We start from the raw sequence: 7718 nt of genomic DNA, 5'->3' as shown, positions 1-7718 counted from the left end.
TATATATATATATATATATATATATATATATATATATATATATATATATATATATATATATATATATATATATATATATATATATATATAGATTATAACAATGTACTAATCCTAATGTATAACAATGTTTTGATGTTATAGGATGTCGTGTTTTAATATTATTGTACTTTTAATATTATTTTATTCTTTTAATTGTTTTAATGTACAATATTTTGGGCGGGAAATAGGATTTCGTTTTGGAGGATTTTGTTTATATATATATATATATATATATATATATATATATAGATTATAACAATGTACTAATCTTATTAAGAATCTAGAATTGTATTACGAATAGAAACGTACGAAAGAATATATTTTATTACGAATTGTATTACCATATTTTAACTTACAATTGTATTACAAATAGGAATTCAATTACTATATTTTACAATATTACGCAGACCTTAATATTATAAGAGTCTGTTTGGCGGAAGTTAAAGTTGGGGATATTGTTTTTATTAATGGTATAGATTGCATTGCAGGGAAATATATGTACTGTATTATTACGATTAGTAATTTTAATCTTGAATTGTATTACGAATAGGAACGTACAAAAGAATATATTTTATTACGAATTATATTACCATATTTTAACTTACAATTGTATTACAAATAGGAATTCTATTAATATATTTTACAATATTACGCAGACCTTAATATTATAAGAGTCTTTTGGGCGGGAAGTTAAAGTTGAGGAAATTGTTTTTATTAATAGTATAGATTGGTTGGGTCTGGTGTCAGCATTATAGAAAAATAAAATAATACTATATCTAGAACATCATTTTCTTAATTACGTGCCGGACAGTTAACTATGTTAAAATACTTCTTCTTGTTATATCTTGTGGAAACTTTACCATCAATCACTATATAAAAAGGAAAAAAGAATACTGTTATTCTTTTTTGACAATTATTGTATCATTTTAACGTGTTTGACTTGTATCATTTAACGTGTTTTGTGATATGCGATTTATTATATTACACTTGTATTAAACTTGTTGCCGTTGAATAACAAACCACTTAGGTGTCAACAATATCAATTAGTAATGAACTACATTTGATCTATATAATTTTTTTGTTGATACATATATAATTTTTGGTATTTTATTTTTAATGACATTATCACTTTTAGTCTTGGATAATAAAACGATCATTATTAGTCCCTTAACTATTTCGTTTTTATCAGTGCTTTTGGTTCTTTATCATAATATAAATTTGTCGTGGCTCTTAACAAAGTTTTTTTTTTAAAAAAAAATTATGATAATTTATGCATTTTATAGTTGCATAAATCGAGAAGGAAACACTAATAATTTATTTTCACCTCAGAAATTTATAGTGATGAAGATGAGGTCATTCTTGATGAATAACAATATTTGAATAAAAAAATTTCTTTAAGCTTATATGACTATAAAAAAAAATCATAAATCAAAGCTGAGTGTTGAGAAAATTATGCGTTTGTCATTGTTTTGGTCGGGTATTGAAAAATTATAAGTTTGTCCTTGTTTTCGGTCAACAGGTACTTGTTGAAAGTTATAATAGAAGACAAAATGGAATAGTTAGGGTCTAATATTTATCTTTTTTATATAGTTAGCTAATGACTAAAAGTGTTAAGGGTACAAATGATCAGACCTGTGACATTTTAACTTAAAGTTAAAAGTCCGTATCCCTTAACTACAAGATCTTAGTAGCATGTTTATATTTGGTTTTTAATGAATTGAAGATGTCAACACTATCAATTAGTAACAGATCAAATTTGCTCCAAATATTTTTTTTTTTTTACAAATTAAATTAAAGTATCTAATTATTAGCAAATCCAATAGTGTTCAAATAATCAATTTAACTACAATATTAAACAAATGAAGTAGTATTATATGCATACATACATGTATATATTTGATTTTTAATGACGTGTTATCGTTGAATAAAAAATCAAATGAATCGAAGATGACAACCTTAGCCTATCAATTAGTAACAGATCAAATTTGATCCTTAATAAATATCTTTATATATATATATATATATATATATATATATATAAAATTTAAAGTATCTGATTAGATAGATATCAATACTTTGATGCAATTGTAAAACATTTGTCGATCTGATCACTAAAACATTTTACTAATTTAATAATAATAAGATTATTACATATATAAAACATACAAGTATCGGTGATCGAGTGAAATAAATCAGATAATATAATTTACATCTAGTAATAATTAAAATTACAAAAAAAAAAAAAATCTAATACTCTACAAGCACCTATTAATAATGACTTAGCTTAGTGGTTTATTTTTTTTTTTTTTTATAGTGGAAGGGGGAAACCCAAATGGTACATACAACCTAATTGCTGCTATACATGAACCGCCAACAGGGAAAGGCAGCGCGGTCATCCTCTAGGAGGGTTTTTATTTCCTCAGGGGGATCAATCTTGATATGCATACCTTTGGGGAACCTTGAAGACATTTTGGCCAAGTAGTCGGCGACTTTATTTACTTCCCAGGGGACTGCCCTTGTACTCCAAGAGTCGAGGGAGCGTGCCTCCTTTGTGCATGCTTTTAGGATGTTGGAGACCGCTTGGTTGGGCGCTGAGGAACCGTTCATGCCATTGATTATGTCACAACAATCACCTTCAAAGATGGCCTTCTTGAATCCCATGTGGGCTGCCAGTTGTATACTCTTCAGTAGGGCCCAAGCTTCTGCTTGGGCTGGTGAGCATGATCCTAGGTTACAGGTAAAGCCTCCCATCCAAGAACCTGAGTGGTCTCTGATGATCCCACCACAGCCTGCTTCCCTTGATGCATGGTTTACTACTCCATCAAAATTGATCTTGACAGTGCCTTCGCTTGGCTTCTCCCAATTGTATCTATTCCAGTCGCTATGTTCAGCCATGTTGTAAACCTTCCTTGTCTTTGAGAATGCAAAACTGAATTCTTTGACTTGCACATCAATCCAGTGCACTTTAGATGCGAGCGAATGGACTGAGTTGTTAAAAATTCGGTCGTTCCTCCATTTCCATACTCACCATAGGGTGACAACGAATAGGGTGTTATCATTTTGTGGTCTATTCCCACTTCCCTTTCCTGCTATACCAGCATCTAGCCATGTTTTGAAGGGGGCTCTCCTAAACTTTTCATAATGAGAAGGGAAGACTTTCCTCCATACTTCTTCTGCTAATGGGCAGCTACGGAGGACATGGTCAGCATCCTCCACTGCAACCTCGCAGATTCCACACTTGTCACAATCGGCTAATCCCCTTCTCACCCTTGCGCTGTTTGTCATTATTTTCTCGTGCCGGACCAACCAAGCGAAGGTCTTAATTCGACTTGGCACTTTCAGCCTCCAAATTGCGTTCCATTTTGCAGCTTCGACGTACTGGTTAGAAACATCTGGTTCTGCACAGCTACTTGCAATGTTGTAGGCCGAGCTAACAGAGAAACTACCTGACACGTCATTCTCCCATCCCAGGGTGTCAATTGCATCTTGATCATCATCAATTATTACTGCAGCCAGCATATGCAGTTGCGGTTTCGGGAGGATATGACATACTCTATCCCAATCCCAGCCATAGTTCATGTCCCAATAGTCGGCTACTTTGAAGTGTGATTCAGACTGGGGAATCGTATCAACAGCAAAGTTGGCTAATGGTTGTGGGCCTAACCATTTATCATGCCAGAAGAAAGTACTTCGACCATTTCGAATCAGCGTAGTTTTCCCTTTGAGAAAGATAGGTACGGTTTTGAGGATTCCTCTCCAGACATTCGACATATTTGATTTGGGTCGCCAGGAAGAGCAATCCCTCGGGGAGACTGAATACTTTGCTTTTAGGATATGAACCCATAGGCAGTCTTCGTCCTGTAGTAATCGCCATCCCAGCTTGGAAAGGAAGGCCTCATTCATTGCTTCTAACTTTCTGAGACCCAGGCCTCCGCAATCTTTGTTCTTTGTGACCGTATCCCACTTAACAAGGTGACTCTTTCTATGTTCCAAGGAACTACCCCATATGAAGTTGCGAACCAGTTGTTCAATTGTCTTGATCACTCCTGATGGAAGCAGCGTCGTCTGCATGGTATAATAGGGAATAGCTGACAAGACAGACTGTGCTAAGGTCAGTCGTCCAGCTAATGACAATGTCTTCGACTTCCAGCCTGCCAATCTGATCTGAATCTTGTCGATGAGGCTAGCGTATGTGTCTTTTCTGATCTGAATCTTGTCGATGAGGCTAGCGTATGTGTCTTTTTTGAGTCTTCCATGGATTGAGGGTACTCCTAAGTATTTACCCAGATCTTCCACCCCTGCTATCCCTGTGATTTCCACGATCCTTTGTCGCACTTCTGGCAGCGTGTTCTTGGAGAAAAAAAGGGACGACTTTTGCGTGTTGACAGTTTGCCCTGAGTTGTCACAGAATAACTTCAGACATCGTAACATTTCCACAGCTTGTTCTGTTGATGCTTCTCCAAATAAGATCATGTCGTCTGCAAAAAATAAATGCGATAAGTGGGGGCCATGTCTGCATAATTTGATCGCTTTCCATCTACCACTATTAACAGAATCATTAATGATATGACTTAATTTCTCTAAGCATAATACAAAAAGAAGGGGGGAAATAGGGTCTCCCTAGCGAATTCCTCTCTTTGGGTAAAACCAGTCTGACGCGTTCCCATTCCAGGTAACTGTTAGTCTTGAGGTTGTAATGCATTCCATGATATTCCTCCTCCATGTCTCGTTGAAGCCTATATCTAGTAAGGTGTCTTGAATGAGACTCCACGCTAATTTGTCGTAGGCTTTCTCCAAATCCACTTTCATGATAAACCACCCTACTGCAGCTTTCCTTGTTCTCATGGAGTTTAAAACCTCCTGGAAGATGATGATGTTGTCTGAGATCTGTCTACCCGGTATAAAGCTCGATTGGTGTGGGCTTACCAGTTTCCTTGATATATCCTTTAGCCGTGTCGTCATGGTTTTGGTCAGTAACTTGTAAGTCACGTTGCAGAGTCCAATCGGTCGTAGTTGATTCACAGTTTCGGGTGATGCTGTCTTGGGGATGAGTGTAATTATAGTATCATTGCGACCCTTGGGAAGCTTTCCTTGTGTGAAGAATTCTGATGCGAAGCTTAGTATGCTGCTGCCTGTTACTTCCCATGATTTCTGGTAAAAACCGGCACTGAAGCCATCCGGGCCTGGAGCCTTACACGAGCTCATGTCGAACAAGGCTCCTTTGACCTCCTCCGGCTGAAAGGGGCGATTCACCTCTTGCCACTCTTGGTCTGTTAATGCGGGAAATGCTCCGTGTGGTAAGAGTTGTGGATTGGTGTTGTGAGCTCCTGAAAATAGCTGCTGAAAATGGGTACGTACATGGTCCATTAGTCATTCATTATCTGAAATCCATTCGCCATTCGCCGCCCGGAGGGAGTTGATCTTCACGTTGTTCTTCTTCACTGAGGTGGCTAAGTGGTAGAATCTCGTGTTGCAGTCACCGGATGTAATCCACTCCTCCCTCGACCGCTGATACCATATGAGTTCTTCTTGCTGTAGGGTCGATTGTAATTCCTCCCTCAATTTCCTTTCTAATCTTAGCAGGTCGTTTCTAGCCTGGACTGTTAAGCTTCGTTGAATTCCTTTGATTCTGCTTAGAAGCCAATTTTTCCTTTGGAAGATGTTACCAAAAGTAGACCTATTCCAAATTGATAGAGCTTCCGCCATAGTTGTTTTATTTTCTTCTAGCTGTTTCTCGGGCATCCATGTTCTTCTGACGCAATTGATGAAGTCTTCATGAGTTGCCCATGCCATATTGAACCTGAACGGTTTTTTCCTTGTTGTCGCGGCCTTAGGGGTACATGAGATGAGGAGAGGTGAATGGTCCGAGTCTATCATGGGAAGGTGTTCTACTACTGCCTCCGGGAACCTGAATTTCCAATCAGCGTTGCATAAGGCTCGGTCAAGTCTTGCCCCTCTAAAAGATGCTGAATTAATCCCTCTCATCCAAGTGAATTTAGAGCCTATATATCCCAGATCAATTAGCCCTTCGCGAAAGATCCAATTCCTAAAGTCCGAGCACCTTGATGAGTTGAAGCACGATGAGTTGCTTACTTCCTCTATACTTGTAATAGAATTGAAGTCACCGCAGGCAAGCCAACAAGATTGATGATTAAAGTCAGCAGATGTGAGTTCTGTGAATAATTTCTTGCAAAGCGATATGTTTGGGCTACCATAAACTAATGATAGCACCCAAGGTGGATCGTTTCCTTCTTGAACCTGCAAATTAACAAACTGTGGATGGGTGTAAAGTACTTGTACCTCCAAAGGGCTATTCCAAAAGATCCAAATTCCCCCGGAGAATCCTACCGCCTCCACTCTAAGCCAGTCCTCAAAACCAAAACCAATGCAAATCCGATTAGCTTGGTCGCCCGACACCTTTGGTTCAAGTAGACAGACTAGATTTGGTGCAAAATTCCTGCAAAATTATTTAAGGGTGCGTCTAAAAGATTTAGACGCCGCCCCTTGGCAATTCCAAATGATGCAATTCATTATAAACGTAAAGAAAAACAGAAAAAGTGCTCAAGAGCACGGGCGGTCGCCCATAACCAAATCCTTGTGAACCAAACGGTCACCATTACCCATTGGCGTTGCTTCAGACATTTCCATTCCATTAGAAAGGGACGCACCAAAAAGGTCAGTGTTAGTAAGAATGTAATTGGTTATAGTGGCGGGGCTGGGTGGGATTAAACGTCCCTATTTTATCACAATGAGGTTATACTTATACCAGGAGCATGTTGGTCACTTGGTCTGTAATTTTCAGAGGTTAACAACACCAAATAACGTATGATTCTAATATCCACCGCATATAACACAAAGCTTATCTCTTTGCTAAATATAGACATATAGTGCATGTATGTACTGAAAAGCAGGCGCCAATTAATTAAGATTCGATTTTCACAAAGGATGGGGTGCAAATTAAAACATGACGCAACATAGGCTCGCCATAGGAATCTGAGTGCGTCCAGAAAGCCATGATTAGGGCGGCCTGCAACTTGCAATTATGCATGCATATATTGCTGTAAATTAGTGTTTTTCCGACCTCATTTCCGACCACCCCAAAATTNATAACACAAAGCTTATCTCTTTGCTAAATATAGACATATAGTGCATGTATGTACTGAAAAGCAGGCGCCAATTAATTAAGATTCGATTTTCACAAAGGATGGGGTGCAAATTAAAACATGACGCAACATAGGCTCGCCATAGGAATCTGAGTGCGTCCAGAAAGCCATGATTAGGGCGGCCTGCAACTTGCAATTATGCATGCATATATTGCTGTAAATTAGTGTTTTTCCGACCTCATTTCCGACCACCCCAAAATTTGGTCGCAAAAAGTGACTTTTTTCATTTTTCGACGAAGGGTCAAAGTGGTCGGAATTTCCGACCACCCAGTAAAGAGCGGTCGGAAATTCCGACCACCAAGTAAAAGTGGTCGGAAATTTTATTCGTCAGGTTAAATTTTTTAAACTAATCTTGTTTCCGACCACCACGGTGGTCGGTATTTCCGAACACCCTTGAAAAGTGGTAGGAAATACCGACCACCAAGCAATGGTGGTCGGAAATCCTTTTGTTTTTTTTTTTTGGTGGTTCATTATCTTTGCATCATTGATTATTTCACTCATACTTTTTTTTTTTTT

The sequence above is a fragment of the Ipomoea triloba genome, chromosome 4 (assembly GCF_003576645.1).
Source record: "Ipomoea triloba cultivar NCNSP0323 chromosome 4, ASM357664v1".
Classification (NCBI taxonomy): domain Eukaryota; kingdom Viridiplantae; phylum Streptophyta; class Magnoliopsida; order Solanales; family Convolvulaceae; genus Ipomoea; species Ipomoea triloba.
Note: the sequence above shows the minus strand (reverse complement) of the source record.